This window comes from Ambystoma mexicanum, chromosome 9, assembly GCF_040938575.1.
Source record: "Ambystoma mexicanum isolate Mex_15411 chromosome 9, UKY_AmexF1_1, whole genome shotgun sequence".
Lineage (NCBI taxonomy): Eukaryota > Metazoa > Chordata > Amphibia > Caudata > Ambystomatidae > Ambystoma > Ambystoma mexicanum.
The window spans coordinates 219,262,431-219,285,874 of NC_090931.1; positions in this window are offsets into that span (position 1 = coordinate 219,262,431).

Here is a 23,444-nt window from a genome sequence, read left to right on the forward strand (position 1 = left end):
TTCTGGTGTGAGGGAGTTGGGTTGAAGTGCTGCTATGTATGTTACATGTGTGGACAATGGTAGCTAGTCACATGGTTGCATGCATGGATTCATAGTGTTGTTCTGGGTGTGGACAAGGGTGGACTGTTGAGTGCATGGCGAAAGTTGTGCTGGGTGCGCTGCAGGATCATCGTGGATGCTGATATAGGACATCCTGTAGGAAAGGCTTCTGGTGGAGGGGCTTTGGAAGCAAAGGGAATGTGTTCTTAGAGTGCTTCACGGGAAATATGAAGGTGTGTACAGAAATGATGGTGTGCAATGCCGAGGTTCAGTAAGTGATTGGTCCAGGCATTTTTGCAAATTTCATTGTTGACAATAGCCGCCAGTAAGGGATTGTTGGAAAATTTGAGGGCAAGGGGGAGAGTATTGTGTCTGCTTTACTGAGGCGTGGCCCTGGCTGTAGCTGGGAAAGGACACGTGCCACATCATTGCCTGCTGAGGGTGGAGCCTTCCCAAATGGAACTGTGGGGATTCTCCAATGAGGATTCAAAGGTGTGGTTCACCGAAAGGGGCGGTGACATATTTACCCAAAGTTCGATGCAGTGAAATTGGCAGAGATGGACAGACGGTGAGAGCTTATAGTCGGTGATACCTTTGTGCACGATCTGCACAGGTATGCTGTGGAAAGAGGCTTTGATACTGACTTTCAATTGGAAGGAGTTCCAGCTTTTTCGGGCACAGTTTATGAGTGGGGTTTCGGGTGCATGGATCTCCTTTGCAAATGTGTGGCCTCGGTTGGTACTGTAGATGTGGTGGTTGTGTATTTTGGAGGAGTATATTCGGGGCACATGTCAAGCTCACGTTTGCTCGCTTACTTAAAAAAGTTGATGACAGCTGTGATCCAGATATTTCCTACTGCAAAGGTGATTTTCTCATTGCTGACACCAAGAGGACATTGGAAGCATGCCAGCATAATTTGTCCACAGCCAGAGGTTGGGAGATGTTGGATAAACAGAAGCATGTGCAACTTTATTTGCACTGCTGGGATGTTCTGCAGCGACTATGAAAGCATTAATAACCAGCAACATTTCCAGTGGATCAACGAAATGGCATTTTTTTTACTTCTATTGGCAATGCTGTAGTGTTCGCCAATCTGCCAGAAGCTTTGCAGAGAATCCTGTAGCAATGTTAGATAACCATTCATCTTCAATCGGCAGAAATCTCAGGAGGAGAAGCAAACATACAGTGAGAAATAGAGAGAAGAACAAGAAGAAAAAAAATGTTTGAATGCACGTACCAAAAAAACACATGACACAAAATAATACATGTTTTTAGAGACAATCCTAAAGACACAATCCCCACACCTGTCTTACAAACTCCCCCCCACTCCCTCAACACCTCCTGAAACCCCTCCCCTTCCAGTTTCTAGCACAGTAATGCCGTGGATTTTGCGGGACTTTGCGGATTAGACGTGGCAGATCCGGTTGTTTTTAGGATGGCACCTATAGCATTGGCACTGTGGAGGCTAAGCCATTGAGCAATGTGGTTGCTGGTTATGGTGTGTACACAAACACTGTGACAGAAGGTATGTTTGTACAGATAAATGTAGGAGGCTATGGTGAAAATGTGCAAGGTAAGGGACATGCATCCTGCTTGTATGCATGCACTGCACACACTTGCTTAACGTTTGCTTATATACATTCAATGCTGCTTTTGTGAGATCCCTTTTACAATATTTGTAGCACATGCATTACAATGGGAAGACCTTATTGTGAAGAGTACAAAGTACGTGGCAGGCATCATGTTGCCATGAGTGCAGTGTATGTATCATATAATATGATGTGCTATGGTATGTTGTGCCATTTGTATGGCGCCACCATATAAGTGTGTGAAGGCATGCTGAGGAAAGGGAGGCAGCACGGAGGCCAAACAGAGACATTGATTCCTCTAGGCTAGCTGACATTGAGAGTGTGCGCAAGTGAATGGGAAGGGGGAGGGCAAAGTGCAATACATGGGAACAATACAAAATAGAAATAAATTGAACTACACCCGGTGCTGGCAAGTGCAAGGCTAAATGTAGACATTAAGTGGTGGCTGGACTGTTAGGGTTTTAGAAAACAGTCCCCAAGTGCGTGGGTTGGCACAAAGCCAGTGCAGGGGTGGAACTGTAGGGAGGGAGGTGGCCTGGGGTACAGATTATAGGGTGGGTAGGAAACCAGTGTAGAATACATTTTAGCCAGGAAGTGAGCAGGGGAGAGGAGGGGAAAAAAAGAAGCACATGAAACGGTTTTGAGATGCTTTCAGAGCCTACAATGCTTATCTTCAAGGTCCATGGAGACAGAGAGCGTGTTGCACAGGCATGCCCCAGCAGAAGAAACAAATCTACCACCATCTGGTTGCGTGAAGAAGCAACTGACCCGGAGGGAGTACGAGGCGGATGAGGGAAAAGCTGGAGCTAGCAGATATTTAGGAAGTGAGAGCGCAAGGTATTGAGGTCCCAGGGACTAGAAGGCCTTCTGCATAATGCATATTTAATTGTTCACAGCCACAGGGAGCTATTGCAGCCATTTTAGTCAAGCAAAGATGCGATCCCTGCCGTTCAGGCGAAGGGCAAGTTGCGCTCTCCTCTCATGGATGACTTGCTGAGGGCGCAGAATGGAAGATGGCAGTTTTAAAAAGAGCCTGTGGCAACAGTGCAACATACAAAGCACCACACTCTTGCAGACACTGACCTTTTGGAAAGTGACTGTAGGTTGCTTAGATACATTCAGTGGTGGCTTTAGTGACTTCTTTTTATGAGTTATGTAGTAGGTGGGTTAGTGGGGTATAATTTGTGTACCATGGTGGGAAGGAAAGAACAGAGTTCCTGTTTCACTAATATAGTGTATGATATGGGTAAATGAAAACATTGCAATCACATGCCAACAAATTGCCACTTCATGGTTGGAGATGGGAGGAACATTAGTATGCGTTTTAAACACATAGTGGACATTTAGAGGCAGATATTGTGCGCATAGGCACTTCTGACAGAGTTATGACCGTACTGGCAAAAGAAATTTCATACCTTTGTTTTGTGGTGATAGGTACTTATGTGGATGAATTTTTATGTATAACTCCTGGAATGTTTCAATGAACTTTCCACTGGATGTGTTTCCCAATAAGAGCACCCGTGCAAGCTAATTTTGTAACAGTAACTTATGAAGTCCTGTGGAGAACTGTGATTGAAAGATGGGGAAGTCTTGGAGGGCATTGGTGGATGCATGTGTGAGTACTTACCAATATCTAATAAGGGCGTGGTGGGAAGTGGATAGTGCAAAGGGAAGAAGGACTGTTCATGATTTACTGGGGTGTGGCTCTCACAATACTTTGCGAGGTGCACATGCTACATTCTGCGCTTTTGAACATGCTGGCCAATGGAAATGCAATTGTTGCAATTGTTCAATCTGGTGCTTAGAGTGTGTGTCACAGGAAAGGGCTGCCATATTTGGTTTCATTACTGTGTGTAGTGAGGCTGGCAGAGATGGTGAGACGCACAGTTTTCATAGTGGGTGTTCGCTTTGTGCTAGATCTGCTCCAGTATGCCGTGGAAAGAGGCCTAATTGGCAATTTGAATTTGGACGGAGTGGACGATTTGTGGTGCGGTGTTCCCTGTACATACTTTTGACCATTTGCTTGAAGAATGTTGACCAGTGGCCACTTTAGGTACTGTACACATTGTGGTAGTGCACTATGGAGCATTGATTTTGGGTTGCATAGCTTGTGCAAGTGTGTACCGTCAACTCAAAAAGATGAAAGAAGTGCAGCGCAGTTTTGCCAGTGCAAAGGTACCCTAGCAAAAACCTATGAAATTCAATGGAAAAACTTTGTTACAGGGACGTTAGGGTCACAGGTAAAACCGAAAAACCCTGAAATTCCACAGTATGGTAAGCTAAGCAACCATAACTTGTGCCAAAAGTGTGCACTACAAGGACTAACACCCATGACATCAAAGATGCCATCATAAATCTCATTCATGGCGTCACTGATGACATCAAATGTATGGCTCCCTCTGTTTGTTCATTACCATAAGTAGGCCAGGTGCTTTTCTTCGCTAACAGTCATGAACAAACAATTCAAAAGGTTCTACATTTGTGTACCGCACCCTGCTCATATGTTCTTACACTACTTTCCTTACGGCTCACTCACATCATAAGATACATACATACATAGAGGAAGAGGAAAGTGTAAAACACAGCACTGGTTTCTGTGCATGAACATAATTAGGTATGTTATGAACAATTTCTGGTATTACTGCTCCTTTTTAGCTTATGTTAATTCAATTGTATATGATCATGTTTGTATGCATTGTGGTGTCTTTATTGTCTCTGTGCAGTAGTGCAATTATGTAGTTATAAAGGCAATGGTAGCTACTTCTTTCATGTTTCACAGTACCCAACACTCTAAAACAAATGCATTCATGATTTCACTATGTAACATGGAAAGATGTTGAAAGTTACACTTTCATGGGGCATGGAGCAGACAATGGCTCCATTTGCACGTAAGTTCCTTCATGTACAGTGAAGAAGTGTGTATTACAATGGTGTGTGTAGCAATGCATTCCTCCATCACCTACTTATCTCATGATAGTTCTTCCAATAATCTTTGATCGTTTTCTGCCACCATTACGATAACAATCCCTTGTGGAGGCTTCCTATTAAAGCTACATGCACATGTGATGTCATCAGTGATGTCATGAATGAGATTTGTGATGGCATCTTTGATGTCATGGGTGTTAATCTTTGCAGTTCACACTGGTGGCACGAGTTATGGTTGCTTAGCTTACCATAACTGTTGAATTTCTGGGTTTGTCGGTTTTTACCTGTAACTATAACGTCGCTGTAACAATGTTTTTCGATTGAATTTCATAGGTTTTTGCTAGTGCAACTTAACCATAAAGTCCCTTTAACAACATTTTTGTTAGTGAATATAATAAATAATATGTGGTTAAAAATAGTTCTTATAAAAATGAAAACATACCTGTAGAATTTCATATTAGATGTTGACCTTCTGGAATCTGAAAATGAAATCTGTAAAATGGAGAACAGTAGTTTGTGATAGAGGAGAATGAATCACGGGAGAAATGCACTGTGAAAGTTGAAAGGTACATCTTATTGGATCTGGTGAAGTGAGTATAAGGGTTAGATTTAGTTTCTTTTGGATGTGATTGATGGATGGGTGTGTGACAGCTGGAAGGAAGCCAATCAGGGAGTGTTACAGAGAGAAGGCTAAACGAGTACTTCATGGTCCATGTTCACTTTTAACATTTGCAGAAAGTAGTAATAGCAAATGGGGTAAGTCATGTTTCATGATGGTGTCATGTGAGTGTTTGTGATATGGTTGAACTGTATTGGAGCAGCCATGCCCCAAAGAATCGGGACAATGGCCATGGCCACAACAATTTGTTTTATTTTATTATTATATTTAGAAAGAGCACCAAACCCAGGGGCAACTGGGCGCTGGTGTATATGAAATTAGTGGTTACAAATGGTTACAAACATAAGTGGTATGTATATTGTGCATAAATCTGTGTTTCTGGTCTTTTTTTCTGGTTCAATTACTTTTGGAGGTCTACGGAAATGAGCCATATTTTGAGGCCCTTGCAGAAGGAGGAATCTGATCTTGGAGCTAGTGGCAGAGCTTTCCAATGTTTTGCAGCGATCACAGGGAAGCTGCTGCCCCCGACCTTCTGTCGCCTGTATCAGGGAGTGTCGAGTGAGCGCGATTGGGCAGCCCCAGTGGATGGGGCCTTGGAGATTTAGCTGTACAAGTAAGCCGGGGCTGTGTTTGAAAGACATTTGTGGGTCAAAGACAGCATTTTGAACATGATGCATTCTTGGACAGAGAGCCAGTGGATCTTACATCTAGCTGTGGTCATGTTTAGAGATATTTAGCAGGGCTCTTATGGTGTTATTCTGGATGACCTGTAATTTTTTTTTACTCTTCCTGGTTTTTCTGAGAATACATCGGGAAACGATGTGACTAAATATTTTAGATCTTCTTGTTGTTGAATTGATAGCTCTTGAGGAATTAATTCAAAGTTGTCTATTTCTTCTGGAACCAAACATGATAGTATTGTTGCATGGGTGGATGACGGGTTTCTTTCACTCTTTTAAGAGATTTATATGATATAGATGGACCTTCTGTTTTCTTTCCGGTTGGCCTTCCTTCTTAGTACAGGTTCCCGCCATTCCAACATTTCATATGGCCTATGCCACTTAGAGACAAGCTTGTTTTCTGAGGTGGGCAAGAGGACTAGTACTTTTTGTCCTATGGATAACGATCTTAAGCTTACCTTCTTGTTACAAGTGAATTTTTGTTGGATCTGGGCTTTTTCCATATGTGTGCAGACTAGATCTAGAACAAGTCCTATATACTATTGCAATCTGCTAGCAGTTTGCGAGAGGTGAATGGGTGCATTTTCTCATTCTTCCCATGTTTTTCAGAGCATGTCCAGGACATCGCTAGATTCTCTGCCATAAAGTAGTTCAAAAGGAGAGAATCCTTTAGAGGCCTGAGGGGTTTTCCTAATGGCAAATAGTGTCCAGTGGTTATTTGGTTCCAGTCCTTCTTGTCCTTATCTAACAACTTTCTTAGGATCAATTTAATGCTTTTATTGAATAGTTTGGGCACGGTACACAGAGGGTCATATGGTGGTAATATGGAGTAGTTCTATGACTTCAACCATGAGCTTGCTCATAAGATTTGAAATTTGAAAGCCAACCCTGGTGAAATAGGGTAGGAGGTATTTGAGAATTTGCTGTGTGGTATTATTCTGCATAGGGAATGCCTCAGGGTACCTGGTTGCATAGTCGACAATCACAAGGACATATTTGTTGCCCGGTCAAGATGTTTCTAGCGGTCCAATGATGTCCATCCCGATTCTTGAAAAAGGGACTTCTTTGATTGGTAAAGGATTCAGAGGGGCAGGTGGTGGGATGTGAGTGCTGTTTTTTTTTTTTTTTTACATATCTCACACGTCTGAATAAAGGTCTTTTTATCAGCATGAATACATGGGCAGTAAAACTTCCCACTGATATGTGCCTGGGTTTTGGATTGTCCTAAGTGTACCCCGGTTAGATGGGAAAGCGCAGTCTCTACTACAAACTTCCATTGGATTTTGGGGATTACTAATTGAGTCTTTTCTAAGCCTTCTGTAGATGTTACTTTTTTTATATAGCAACCCCTGCTTTAAGAAGGAAAAAGGGCTCCCCTTCCGTATAGCTTCCCCTTCTGGAATAGCTTGTAAAAAAGCTTCAGCAAGAGCTGGATCATTTTGCTGAGCGAACTAGGTCGGGTTAGATAGTAGGCTCTTCTCCCTGTATTCCTTTGATGTTAGAAGGATTATCAGCTTCCCCAAAGCCTAATGTACCTCCTTCTGTTTTGTCTGTTTCTGGTTCACTTCCTGAAAATGAAGAAATAGAGCATTTTCCAGAATTCCTTGAGCAATTAGCTCCACACAATGTACTTCGAATGGGATTTCAACATGATTCTGAAAGAGAACCTTCAAGTCTCCCCGGAGATCGGGATTGATGATGCTTGCAAGAACATCTATACCGAACTTCCAAGCTAGGACTGATTTTGGGGCCAACCTTATGTAGCACTCTGGAGGGGGTATTAAAACCAGATCTGTAGGAATCATTCATCTTTTCCCAAGGGGGATAATAGCCTCTTGACTGCTGAAAATATTGAAGCCAATTGATTCTCTCTCATGGCAGGGGCGGGAAGCTCTATTACTAAGCTTCTGAAATTGTGATGTTCCCCAATTAGTTTCAATTGAGTCGCATCGCACTCCCAACAGCATATGTAAGGAAGGCATGGTATCAAAGTATGAGAGACACAAGTAATCACAGTTCAAGGGTGTTAATTGACCTTTTATCAGGGGCGTGAAAAACGCCTATCTAAACCTAAATCTAAGATGGGAGCAAGCTACAACCATCAAATAATAATAATAATACAGTCCTAGTGGAGTCTAGTCAACTAAAACTGGCATATTCTAAAAATAAACTATTGCCAATCCTTACCGCTTTACTACAAAATAGTGTGGGATAATGTTCACAAAAAAACTGATAAGTTAGGATGCATAGGCCGTCGGCCTCCTTTCTCCACATTTTCAGCACGGGACAAGGTTGGTCACTGGAGCACAACACACTTCTGGGATTCTTTGGCACAAGGTCACAGTTTCCTTCACCAACATCAGGGCCTTCTGCGCCCAAGTCTCCTCATCTCGACGCTTTTCTGCTCATTTAAACTGCCATCCTGGAATAGCTTCTTCCTTGTACGTTTGGCCTTGCTCCACCTTTTATTTGTGTGGGTAAGTCTGATGGAATTCAGGTGTGTGTAGTTATCAGTAATTCCTGAAGGGTACACATCGTCTCTCCCTTCGGTGTCCTCCTTCCACTACCCAAAGAGCCCCCATCCAGGTGATCCTCCCGCACTGGTCCACTCCCAGGAACTGGGTCCAATAGCAATGGCCGTGTCTTGGCCACCTGGATAACAGATCCCCGGGGACTAGCGGGTGAGACAACTTCAGGTTTCTCCCAACTAGGTGTGCAGTTACACAAAGAACACAGACAATGTGAGGCTCAAGGGTAATAACCATAGTGTGATATGATAGTTTATTTATATAGCGCCTATACACAATGGTGTTCATTCCGACCCTGGCAGTAAGGGGTTAACAGTGCCGGTAATGGTGCCAGAGCCGTCAACCACTTACCGCCCTATTACAAGGTCTCCTCGCGGGACCCGCTAAGGACGCCTGGTAAAACCAGCCGTCCTTAGCGGGTCCCGCGAGGAGACCAGCATGCTAACAATGGGCCCGTTATTAACAGGCCCGTTGTTAGCATGCTACCCATTCCATTTGAGCCCCATGGGGGCTTGAATGGGAATGGGAATGGGGATGTACCGGGTCTGGGTTCCTTGAATGAGGAATTACCGGGCCCTCCAAGGTTGGAATGGCCCAGTAATTCCTCATTCAAGGAACCCGGACCTGGTACCCGGTAAGGGGGTAGCCATGCTGCTATTAGCCGCATGGTTACCTCCTACCGTGTAATGACCCACAATGTATTTCAAAGTGCTTCAGGGCAAGGGAGGGAACAAGGGAATATACAATTATATTCTTATAGGACATGAACAACAAAAATGTGAAATGAACTATCGTACTCGGCCTGACGACATTTCTGATAGTGGAAGAGATAAAACACTGATAGGAAGGAAATGAGAAACAGACAGGTGACTACCGTATTAGGCCTGACAACATTTCAGATAGTGCTGCAGGATTGGGTGGGCAATTAAATGAAGGGGGGGGGAGACAAACATTTGTTGCTATCATGCTAGTTCCAGGAACAATTCTGATAGAGTAAGTGCATAGAAACAAGTAACGGAGGGCGGGAAGAGAAAAGGAGAAGGGAGAGGAGGAGAAAACAGAGAATAAAACAGTAAGAAAAAAGAAATAAATATATATATATATACACACATGCATATGTATATATATATATATATATATATATATTTGTAAAAAACACACCGGTGGGGAGTTGTAGCACTACAAAAAGCTCCCAAAACAACGTGTCAGGCACAGTCCCTTGCACACATGACCATACCAATATCTAGTGAAAAAAAATAACCAACATGACATGCAAAATAGCATAATCAGGGTGGACACAAGGTTAGTGCCCTCTCCCCATGGCATACAGGTCTAAAAAACACACCCCTTTAGGGTGGAAGTTCGCCACACGTTCCGCTTGTTTCACCAAGCTTCCTCAGGCTGATTAACATCCACATTCGTGAAAAACACCAATTTAAATGAAGAACGGGAACAAACGCGGCTCGAGCATTAGGCTCCTCCCCTTCCTCCTGTATATATATAGTAGTGGCCATGTAGTTATGGTTAAGTTGCTGTTTCCATAGGAAGAGCACTTTTTGGGTGGCTTATAACTTCGCTCTCCCTGGACGGATCCTCACCAAACTTTGCAAATAAAGTATTTGGGTCACTCTGAATTTTTATGCAAAGTTTGGTGAGGATTCCTCCAGGGGGGGCAAAGTTATAGGGGGGTCCCAAAACTTTTTTTTTCCCATAGACTGAATGGGAAAAAAATGTTGCTCGCGCCTACAGCCCAAACCGTCCAGTAGTTTTTTTTAAAAATGACAAAAAAGTAGGTAAAAAAAAATTAGTGATATCTGTGTTCGGTTCGCGGACACACTTCCCTGTTCGCTCCACGGACAGTGTCCTGATTGGCCAATCGTCTTCCGTGATGTTCGCGGACATGCAACGTGTTCGCTGATTGGACGGCGTGGAGCGTGAAGCGCGTCAGATTTTTCGGTAGCGCCCGCCATCTTGGATTCACGGACGTCCGGGACAGCGCGGTGAAACTTTGTTCAAAATGTGTATTTAGTAGAGTGTGTTGGTGTGTAGGAGTGTTTGGGGAGGGTGGGAGTGTATGAGATAGGATGAAAGTTGTGTTTTTTATGTGTTAGACGTTCTTTTTGTGTTCGATTTGTTTGCGGACATCACGGGTGTTCTGAAATGTTCGAAATAAACTGACTGGGGGGTGTTCTAAGGACTCAATATGTGTCCGTTTTGTTCGTAAGCAAATTGAAACTGTTCTAAGAACACTCGCGGTGTCCGGGGAGTGTTCGTAGGGGGGTGTCCTGAGGACGCTGTCCGTATTGTCCGTATTATTCTCTGTCAAGTTGAATGTGTTCTAAGAACACCCGCGGTGTCCTGAATTGTTCGCATATAAACAAAATGGGGGTGTTCTGAAGACGTTTTTGAGAACACTCCTGGTGTCCTGAAATGTTCGTTGGGGGTGTCTTGAGGACGCTGTCCGTATTGTTCTCTGTCAAGTTGAATGTGTTCTAAGAACACCTGCGGTGTCCTGAAATGTTCATAAATAAACAAAATGGGGGTGTTCTGAAGACGCTTCTAAGAACACTCGCGGTGTCTGGGAAGTGTTCGTAGGGGGTGTCCTGAGGACGCTGTCCGTATTGTTCTCTGTCAAGTTGAATGTGTCCTAAGAACACTCGCGGTGTCCTCAAATGTTCGCAAATAAACAAAATGGGGGTGTTCTGAAGACGCTTCTAAGAACACTCGCGGTGTCCGGGGAGTGTTCGTAGGGGGTGTCCTGAGGACGCTGTCTGTATTGTTCTCTGTCAAGTTGAATGTGTCCTAGGAACACTCGCGGTGTCCTGAAATGTTCGCAAATAAACAAGATGGTGGTGTTCTGAAGGCGCTTCTAAGAACACTCGCGGTGTCCGGGGAGTGTTTGTAGGGGGTGTCCTGAGGACGCTGTCCGTATTGTACTCTGTCAAGTTGAATGTGTCCTAAGAACACTTGCGGTGTCCTGAAATGTTCGCAAATAAACAAGATGGTGGTGTTCTGAAGAAGCTTCCAAGAACACTCGTGGTGTCCGGGGAGTGTTCGTAGGGGGTGTCCTAAGGACGCTGTCCGTATTGTTCTCTGTCAAGTTGAATGTGTTCTAAGAACACCCGCGGTGTCCTGAAATGTTCGCAAATAAACAAAATGGGGGTGTTCTGAAGACGTTTTTGAGAACACTCCCGGTGTCCTGGAATGTTCGTAGGGGGTGTCCTTAGGACGCTGTCCGTATTGTTCGTTGTTAAGTTGAAAGTGTTCTAAAAACTATCGCGTTGTTCTGAATTGTTCGTAGGGGGTGTCCTGAAAACGGTGTCCGGTGTCCGTATTGCTACACAAAAATCTATTAAGAAAACAATTATCATTTCATTATTCAACATATTAACATTACGAATATCATACCTTCATCTTGTACGCTGCACACAATGTTATGTTTCTGTATGAGTAGCTTAGTATACTAGATAGAACCCCATAATAGGATGCTATTTATATCAATGCATCGTTCAATGCACTTATTAGGTATATTTCTTGCAAGGATTCTTGACACTTTTTTCGCAACATAATAAGAATCCCTTCTACACATATTTCATGAGAAGTACATACACATGTGATGTCATCAGTGATGTCATCAATGACATTTGTGATGTCATCTTTGATGTCCTGGGTGTTAGTCCTAGCAGTGCACGGTGGTGGCGCGAGTTATGGTTGCTTAGCTTACCATAACTGGCGAATTTCAAGGGTTTTTCGGTTTTACTTGGAACCATAGCGTCCCTTTAACAAAGTATTTTCACTGTATATATATATATATATATATATATATATATATATATATATATATATATATATATATATATATATATATAACAGGTGCCAAGCTTGAAGCTGTATTTCTGTGAGGTTCCAATACATCTGAACTTCAAAACTGCAATGTACAGCCAGTGGGTCTGCATCACTCTTCTCATCAGAGGCTGTTCCTGGTATGGGGACATCAAGAATATGCACAATATGTGCACAGTCATGATGAGTATTATAGGCAGGTATACAGCATTTGTAACAAGGTGGAAGGGTATTGTTGATGTGTATATAATATTTATGAAATGGTTGAAGGGTCTTGGTGTGGCCATGGTTAGTGTCCTGATTTTTGGGGGTATGGCTGCAGGATATGCCCCCCAGAAACTGGACACTGGCTATTGTCACATAGTACAAGAAACAGCAAATGGGGTAAGTCAAGTTTCATGATGGTGTAATGTAAGTTTTTGTGACATGATTGAAGAATCTGGGCACTGGCCATAGTCACAACAATATGTCCACAGTCATTATGACTATATAGGTGGTATACAGTATTTGTAACATAGTGGAGGGTATTATTTAAGTGTATACAGTATTTATAAAATGTTGGAAGGGTATTGTTGTGATCATGATTAGAGTCCAGATGTTTGGAGGTATGGCTGCAGAATATGTTCCTAAGAAACTTGACACTGGCTATGCTCATAATAATGTGTGCTCAGATGGTATAACAAATATGCCCAGGTTGAAGGATACTATTGAAGTGTATACAGTGTTTATAATGGTTCCAAAAAAGTGCACACTGGCCATTGGTACAAATATTTCTCCTCAGCTAATATGGTACAGTAATATGCCCATCGGAATTGATAGTCCCCATGGATGGTATACTTTATCTATTTATTTATTTATTTATGTATACCATGCCAAAAACCTGCAGGTATCACGGCGCCAACACAAACATGATAGGGACATATGAGAGGATGGGAAATACATAAAACATTACTTGGATATGGTAAAAAGACTGCAATCTAAAAATGTGAACACTGGCGAGTTGTTACAATAATTCTTCTTCAATCACTATGGCTAAAGTAAGATGCCCACAGTAATTGATGATGGATTTGGACACTTACTTGAATATGGTAGGAAGGATGAAATCTGTGCTTATTTCGGTGTAAAGAAAAGAAAGTACAATTTATTATAGAACATACTTTGCAAGATTTAATTAGTTACAGTTATACATATATTTTCTTTTTTTGACCTTCATAAATAGTACATTGTATGTACCATGTTTGGAATAACATTTGTGCGTAGTACACTGTTGTTTAATTAACATGTACTAATCATTGTCTCATTGGGGAAAAAGATCCATGGTGGATTCAAAAAGTCCATTGTATACAGTTACAGTTTTTGTCATTTACATGGTTTTAAATGTTCCTTGTTGCACAATATATGTGTGTGTGCTTGAAGTAGTTAGATACCCATTGGAGTATTCTAACTGCATTGGATCTATTGCACTATTATGCATGTATTAAGTAATTACAAGTGTGATGGCATGTTTTAATTGTATTGTAATTAAGGGTATATTTACAGTAGTTAGATACCCATTGGCATATTCTAACTGTATTGTAGGCATTGCAATTTAATTATGTACTTTAATGAGTACATTTGAGTAGAAGGAATATTAAGTAGGCATTTGTTAGATGTGCTGCTAACCTATGTTTTTTAATAACAGAAGTGTTGTTACATTCAAATGAACCACTTATTCACATATATAGTATAGTGGTAAGAAGTGGCTGTGGCACCAGCCTGGTATATTATGCCTACAGTTGTGAAAGTTTTCTTGCCAAGAGATACTTGGCCGTGTGTTAAGCTAGTGAGCTTACAGATATTTTAGGTACCACTTGCATTGTACCTGAAACGCATTAGTATAACATATTGGCCATGTGAACCTATTTGTATGTTCGATTGATTGTCTGAATTCCAAAAAGAGCATAATATGACATTATTTTCATTATTTAGAAGCTGTTGAAATGGAATGGATTCACAATTTGGTATGGATACCTACACACATGGTTCATTAGGGATGTGCTTTTGTGAAACATAGTTTCAGAGAGTGCATGTATGTTTCTACGTGTATGAAATCTGGAAGATGTCATTTATAGGGATGTTCTTTGTTTCTAGCACTTGTAGTAAGTACATTAGGAATTCTTATGGATCTTCCTGTGTGTTTATGGTGAATTTAATCATTCCTATCCAGTGGTCCAATTCTTGCCTAATACCTGAGCTCTGTAGGTTCTATCAGGATTATTTGTTGCATTTCTATTAAGGGCAAGCATTAGCAAACACAATTTGTCTGATCTGTTTAAATAAATGTTCTTAAGAATTGGTGGCAATTGGAAGAGAAGACTGATTGCTACGTTTGCATAGAAATTTACTCCATTTGTGTTGCGGAATTTAGATGTAGCAGAGAACTTTGCCGCTGTATCATTTGATGGGCTTGCAGTTGCTTTTGGACCAACGAGTTTTGTGTTTGCATTATTTGAAGGACCTGCAATTAATCTTAGTTTTTTGGGTGGTATCTCAGGAAGATCTATTATATCTTCTGTTTTTATTAGTAGTCTTTTGGAAGGTTTTCTTTTTGAGGTACAGGGAACCTATCTAGATAGGGGGTGTACAGTGCACATAGCCTGTTGTATTCTATGATGCAAAGAATGTCAGTGTTGACTTTATTTGCATCAAAATTAACTAGGAATAAACCATTGAGTGTATGAAGATGTAAAAATGCTACGCATATCATACCTTCTTTGAAGAATGTGCTGCCAATGTCGATTAGTGCATGGTGCAGAGTTAGACCTTGCGATTTGGGATTAGTGACAGCACATGCAAGAGACAGAGATAATTGTTCTCTGCATGCATACATGTCTTTGAAAAGAAGGAAACATGCTATTGTGCAGCCTCTTCTTTTAACTTCTGCAAGTTTGCCAAAGTGGATGTTGAAAAACTGAATATTGTTCTCATGTACATATGTATGGAAACCAACAACTGTACCAATTGCTCTATTGACTAAACCGTGTTCTACATCAAGGTTACGTTTTAGAATGACTCTGCAGTTTAGACACATAGTTAACAGTTTTTTTCCAATCCAGCTCTACATTGTTCTAAGTTATCCAGTCGTGCTGTTGCTTGTTGACACATAGGGAGTGTCTCGCCATGCACTTCTAGTTTGTCTGTGGAGCTGATATACACTATAGGTTGCATTTCTTTTTTCAACATTGTATCATTGAATTGACTATCGATTGCAAGGGTTGGCAGTACAAACATGCTGTTTAGATTTTTCTGAGTTAATTTTTCCATGTCATCAGGATAAGATGTCCTTTGTCTATGCAGTTCATGTCTTAGGCTATTTCTTAAGGTGGATTTTGCTTCAGACCAGTTCTATTATGTTCTGAAATGTTAGCATAGGTTAGAACTGCAGACTGGTGCATGTTTGGAGTTATTTCTCTGTAGCAAAAATGACACCACATATTTACATTCCCAATGCTGCTTAGTGTATTACAGCATTATTTGTGTCCTAATATTTTGAATATGGTTTGGCCTTTCACTGGTCTCAATTGTAAGAGGTCTCCGAAAACAATCCTATTGTCCTCCAAGCAGTTCTTCCTAGTCCTTTTTTTACTGCTCCCTGCATTCTCCGATTAATTAAACCAGCATGTGGTTGAAAACCATGCTCACCTCACCAATTAGGAGGACTTTTACTTGTTGCATAATTTTGCATACCTCAGAAGCAGCTTCAGCTGACAATTTGTTGTATTCTAATTTCTTTTGGTGTTCTACTGGGAGAAGCAGTCATTGGTGCATAGTTACACCATGAAAACCTGGGTATCACTGATCAGGCTCTGGTCTGGCTGACCTCTTTCCTCTCAGATCAACCCTCCAAGGTCCAACTTGGGTCCTTCTTTTCATCTATCTTCCTCTCTACTTGTGGTGTTCCCCAGGGGTCTAACCTATCGCCCCTGCCTTTTTAACCGATACCTGGAAACTCTCACCCACTGCATTGCCACTTTCTGCTCAAATTTCCAGTGCTACGCTGATGACACTCAACTCATTTTCAGGCTGCCCTCTGCCACCTCCTCTTCCTCTTTCATCTCTGATTGCCTAACTGCCATTCAAGATTTGTGTGCCGCCAATGATCATTGAATGTCAGCAAGACAGAGATCCTCCTCACTGGCAGACCTTCACCATCCTTTCCCCTCACTCTCTGGCTCACCTCCCTTGACCCTCCTCCTACCCCCACCTACAAGGCTAAGAACCTTGGAGTCATCTTTGACTCCACCCTTTCCTTCTCTGCCCACATCTCTGAGGTCTCTAAAAAGTCAAATTTCCTACTGCACCGCCTCAGAGGTACTCTGCCTTTCCTCTCCTTCCCCCACAAGGTCATGGTATCCCAAGCTCTGGTTCTCTCTAAATTGGACTATTGTAAGAGCCTCTTTCTAAATCTACCTGCCTCTACTCACCGCCCTCTGCAACTAATCCGGAACAGGAGTGCGAGACTTGTCCTTGGCCTCAAGCCCTGGGATCGTATCTCTCCAGCTTTGAAATCTCTCCATTGGCTCCCAGTGGATGCAATGATTAAATTCAAAACCCTCTGCGTTGTCCACAAGGTTTTGTGGGGCCTGGGTCCAAAATACCTTCAGCTATCCCTTCGCAAATACCTCCCCTCTTCAGCTCTTCACTTCTCTGCCTCCAACTCACTCAGGGCCAGTCGTTTTTCAAAGAAACGAGCTGGGGGTAGATCTCTATCTTTGGCTGGGGCCTCCCTCTGGAATAGCCTCCCTGCCACTCTAAAACTTGAGGAGAACCATCTCCGGTTCTGGAAGCACCTCAAGACCTTCCTCTTTTCTTCTGCCTTCGCTCTCCCTCTCCCCTGCTGATCTGTTCTCTCTTGGTACCCTGCACCTGGACACCCTCTGTCCTCCGGGCCAGGTACCTGCTCACCCTGCCACCCTCCCGCACTGCCTCCAGGCCACCCCTTGCACTGGGATCTGTATCTGTACCCATACAGTCCGCCCTTTTTCTTCCTGCACTTATCAGACCTACACTGTCTGCTGCCTTAAATCTAGCACTTGCAAATTGCTGGTTGCACTACCACTGTTTGTTGCCTTTATTATTTATTTATTGTTATTTATCTGTTTCTCCTCTGCTTCGCACTTTCCACTTCTCCCCCCTTCCATGCACTTTTCCCCTCCCCCTCTCCCATGCACTTGCGCGTTCTCAATGTCACTGGGCCTAGTAAGATCACTGTTTTTGTTCTCCCCTGTTCCCCTCCCTTGCCTTGTTGTGCTATGAAACACTTGCATGATAGAAATAAAATATCAATATCGATATTCTATATTGCAGCAGCTAGACCTGTTGGGGCTGTTTCAACAGTTTATAGGTTATTTGTTAACTCTTCTACAAATGTCCTTTTTTTTGTTATTAGGACAGTTTTGCCAGAACCAGTTTCACCACTTACACACAAGAGCAGAGGTTTATAATTTCTAAAGCTACAAGTTTTGGTTTCATGTCTTAGTCCATGTTCAATTTCTTCAGTGACTTCCAGGTAAATGGTGAGTTGTTCATCATATAACTGTGTTTTGAGCATTGACAAATCTTCATATTGTTTAGATTGATACATGGTATTTTCTGCCTCAGTCATGGTTATTTCTGCTTCATTTTGAATGAGTCGTTCCTAAAGTGGTCCTCAGCTTTCTGTAAGAGAAGGTTGACTGCCTTCAGGTGTGTCTTTATCTAGTACAGTTTCAATGTCTTCCTCCTGTTGGCATTCACTGTCCAACGTTGTTTGTACTCTTCAAAATTGATATTTGCTATACTGATTTAATTTCCCTTGAATGCAGCTTCAAATGTGTCATGGTCACCTAACAATGCTTCCGCTTTTCTCTAAGGTTTGAATAGTTGCAGAAGGGCCATTTAATACGGTTATCCATGCTGTGGAAATATAAAGGATAACTTCACATGATTAATTAGGCTGGGGACTGGGTATGTTTTACCAGGCTCCTTTCACCATTTGAGATGTAGAATTTACCAGCTGTCTCATATGGCATAACATTATTTTTCCAGGAATAGTTTTGGGCTATCTTTTATAGGCAAACGTTTTCCAGAGCAGTAATTCTGGATAGAATGTGCAAATTAAAAATGTTTTTGTTTTAAATTTCCTAGCTGTTTGGATGGTTTGTTGCTATTGTTTGATAGGATTTAAGTACCCTTTTTCAAGATGAAGCTGTACTAAGGTTAAGCCAGAGATTGTTTTCAGATTTCACATCTAAGACAATACCTGTTCAATGATCTGCAGTTTTGTAGGACTGGCATTCTCTATGTGACAGCATTTTCATACCAAAGCTGTACAATTTTTATGACAGGGTTTTGTTAGATGAAATGTCACCCCTAACGTCTTTTAGCTAAGCCTTCCCAGCTTCGGCGACATATCTTGCAACTGCAGTTGAATTGTCTGCAATGTATTGAATGTCTAGATATGAATTACACAAGAGGGCAATGGTTGCATTGTAATCATTGAGGTACTTGAACACCTCATCTCTTTTAATGGTATATGTGTTTTAGAGTATTTGCCTTTTATACAGTGCCTAACAGAAGACATTAACCTATGTTGTTTGGTGGAAACTGATCTAGGGAAGCCAAAGCGACATTTGGTGTAGTATTTACTTGTGTTTTTATATTGACGTCAGTAGTGTTTGCCGCAATTACGTTTTGAAAGCGTAACAATTGTGTACGTAGGGCACTATGTGTGGTTCCTGTAGGGATGTCACAGATAATGATTTTCTGAATTAATTGGAAATCAGTGGCATCACTGTTATGTCCACATTCTGGGGCATCTTTTATCCACAAACGTATGTGGATGTGTGGTGCTCCTCTGGATTGATATTCTTTTCTCCGAGAGAAGTGTTCTACTTCTCCAAGCGGGGGGTAATTTTATTGCAGATAAAGTGCAATATGGCAATGAATCGATGGTTGAAAGTGCCTTGAAACATTGACAGGATCAAGAGAAGTAAGTTTCCCTGGACCTTTTATATCTATTCCCTCTTTATTTTGGTGTGCAGTGCCTAGGATGTCATGCAAGTCATCCCATGCATATTCTGCACAGCATAATGTAGCACACCATGTGGGCAGCCCTAGGTTCCTTAACATACAACTTACATCAGTATGACGTCAGAATCAATATTATTTTGTGCCATGAATGTTTGCCAATACATGTGATGCTTGACTGTAAAACATCTTCTTTGTATTTTATCTTTTGAAGAGTTGGGTAGCTGACATGTTTAAGAAATGAGAGCCTGTTTTTAATGTGTGTGCAACTCTGTAACATAGAGTTGTTAGTTTGCTTTCAAACATGAGGTTGAAAATGTATTTTATACTTAGTCTGAATCTTGGGTCTTCAGAATACATTTGTAAAGAATGATATTCTAATGTCTTAATTTGTGTGGCTCTTTCATCATTTCATCCTTCTTTTCCTGTAGGAATGAGTAGATGAAAACAACGTGGTTCTATACTTTTTTCCCACAAGCTCATTGGAAATCCTTTGGCTTGATGCATTTGATATGTTTCTAATGCATCTGCTAGTGTCTTTGGAATGTAGTGGGTGAATTGTATACTGGTCTAAAATGTTGGCTGCAGTAAGAGGATCCACATGTTGTAATTGGTCATGTTTGTGAAGTATCTTCAATTACTTGGGTCGATTCTTTTACGTTGTCTTCTATGTTCAAGATATTGTAGGTCTTGTCTAACTTTGTTTAAGTGAACCAGTTGTTGCAAAATCTGTTTGTCTGTTGTTGGTACACCATTAACTAGCACAATCAAAGATTATTGTATTGGTTATCCTACTCCTAGAGTTTCTAAATGTTCTTAAAGATCTAATTCAGAAAACAAATTACTTTGCCACAAATGCCTTTGAGTAACTTGGATGGAGGCAAATTAGCAGTTTTGGGTTGTATTATAGCTTGAAATGCGTTTATTGTTTGAAGTTATTAGTGACAGCCCGTAATGGCATGTGGTTATTGTCAAGCTTTGTATTGCAGTATGTGCAAATTATTGATGGGTCACTTATTTTGTATTTATTTTCTGCTGTTAGATATAGAGCTAATTGGAACCATTTGGATTCCTCATTGTCTTGTATTTGGTATCCCATATCCACTATTTTTGTACTTTTTTTTTATAAAATGTTCTACGACAACAGACACATACTCTGGTATTTCAGCAGATGTGTTCTGAAACGTTACTATTTCTTTTGTATATGTTTGTAAGTCAACTTCAGTTCTGAAATATTTAGTTTGAATTTGTTCTGTTTCTCAAAGGAGTTCTTCAGCTTTTCCCTTTAGGAGAGACGTATTTAATTTTTGGAGAGCCAGAGCAGAACTTTTCCCATAGTACAATCTATGGAGAAGGATTTTCATTGCAGAATGGTGTGTTGCTAACATTTTGTTTTGATGGAAGGTGCTTTTACATGCATTCCTGAAATGCACGCTAATGAGTGTCCTCCCAGCCCAGTGTAGATGCGCACTGGGTAGGAGTCCAAGGTTTGTAAAGTTTTAATTCTACTTTTGTCTTTTAGTTTGATATAGCGATTGAGTAATTGTAAACCTTTGAATGACTTTTAGCTCATGTTACATATTGAGCTGCATGTCCGTTTGTACACTGGGTGACTGGTTTGGACAAAATTAAGATTTGGTTGAAATTTTGTTGGGGAAGATTTTTCTATTACGGTTTCTGTTGCCATAATGGTGTCTGCTACCACTTCATTACCTCACCCATTTTTGTAGCATAGTTTGTATTGATTACGGTAGGAGCAGTTATTGGGAAAAGGAGTGTATTTCTTTTTGTATTTTATTGAATTTATATAGCATTTTAATCCAAAACACTTTACAAGAGGAACCAACAATATACAGCAAGCATTACATAACAATTGAATTAAACCAGAAAGCAGTACAAAAGCAATTTACATTATGGAAGGGGAAGAAGAGGAGGGAGGGGTCAAGGAGAGAGAAGAGATAAAGGGTGGGGGAAAAGGAGAGAGAAGAAGTATAAGAGGAGGGAGAGGGAGTGAGGAGAAGGAAGGAATAGAGGAGGGTGAGACACGCACAGGAAATTAGGAAGGAGAGAGTGGAGAGAAAGGAGAGAGAGAAAGGGAGAAGGAAGGAAGAAAAGAAAAGGAGGGGTTGGAGAGAATATTAAAAGAAGTAGGAGAAAGCCAATGGTTTTAACAAGGTGAGTGAAAGAAATAGGATTTTAGGGAAGTGTGGGGGGTACCGAAGTATGTTGAGCATGTGGTTACTATATGGGATCATATACAACTGGTTGGAAAGGACGTTATATGTAAGGAAATGTGTTGCCTTTAGAATTGCCTCTTTTTAATAGAAATGTATTGTAAAACAAAGAACGCATAGGTGCATTAGTATTTCAACCAGCTCTGTGTGTTTTTGAAGTAAGGAATATGCATGTGTACGATATTTTAGGAACTGTTTTAAGTAGCATGTGTTGTAATGAGTTAAAATATTGTGCCACCATATGCAATGTGATAGCAAAGGCTTTAATAAAACTGTACCTTTAAGTAGGGAAAGTTGATGGGGTTTAGTAATGCCTATTATTAACTGTATGTTAGTTAAACATACAGTGAATAGGTGCATGAACAGTACCAAAACATTGACATTTTTGCAAAGAAAAGGAAATGTACTTGCTGGACACTTGTATGGTTGCATTAGATGACAGTTCATGTGAGGAGGTGCAGAATGGTGGCACTATATGGGTTCTGATAGCAATGCTTGGAAAACTTTAGGCATTTATATGTAAGGAAAAATGCAGTTCTTTTAAAAATGTATTGTTTTAGTTGCTTTTTATTTAAAGTAAAGAAATAAATCAAAGGTGCATTAAGACCCCAACCATCTGTACCTTTTTGTACAGATAAGGCAAATGCACTTTCAAAAGATTTGTAAAAAATTGCTAACTGGCGCTTGGTATTAGGAGGTGCAATATGTTGACACCATAGGTAATGTGGTAGTAGTGCATGCACAATAGTGTAGCATTATATGTAGGCAACCTTGCTGCATTTTATGGATGGCTATTTTTAATACCATCTGAGTAAAATACTGGCAATGCATAGGTGTATAAGTAGCACTGAAATTGTTCTAATTCTTTTAAGTTATGAAGAATGCACTTTCTAAACACATTTATGGTAGAATGAACTGCCACTTCATGTGAGCAGGCGGAAAGTATTGGCAATATGTGGGATCTGATACCAGTGGTTAAAAAGCAGCATACCTTTTGGAGGTGCTGATACATTTATAAAAATGTGGTACAAAAAATAATTTTGAAAGTTCATAATTGTAGATATTGATGAATGTGCATATATTAATTTTTATATAGAGGAGGCTATGCATGACAGGACACATGTAGTCTCAGAGTTGAAAGGGGCATCTGAACTGTTGAACTAAGGTGACAGGCTGAATTGCTGTGTGTGATTGGTGGATGGATGTTTGACTGTTGAAAGGTAGCCAATGAGGTAGTGTTAATTAGATTAAGGTGACATGGGTAGAAGGGTGATGATGTGTGTGGAAGCCAGGGTAGTCCATGGACCCCCACATGCCATCCAGCTCCTCTGAGGATGCCCTGCATGGAAAGAGGAGTGCAGAGACCATGGACGTCTATGAGTCTTCATGGACGGAGGAGGAAATAGCAAATCAAGTTTGCTGGTAGTGGAGGATGATTTGAAGTATACAGGGACACAGGGTAGGAAGTATTTCATTTCTGTGTAAAGTCCTAGAAGCATGGCTTTGAACATGAAGAATGGATTTTTGGCGTATTGTGAGTTCATTGGGTGAAGGTAAATGCAGAATTTCATGGCATCTCTGATAATCTATGAATCAACGAATTGGAAGGGTCACAGCAAGGAGTTTGTGAAATGAATCTGAATCAACTCTTAGCTATGTGTGAAGATATGGTGCATTTCAAACATCCAGACATTATTGTAGTAGATTGTGGTGGCAACGCTTTTGGATATGTAATTGGAATATCTTTTTAGGTTGCAATGAAAGATACTTTCAGAAGAGTTATGGAACTATTTCCAGCAACAATTATATTTGTTTCACAAATTACTCAAAGGCAAATGTGAAAAAGATCAAACTTGTTTTGTCCACAAATTGAAAAAAGTGAGGTGGAATGTTAATAAAGCTACATGTGCTTTTTTACAAGATGTAGGACCTACATCTTT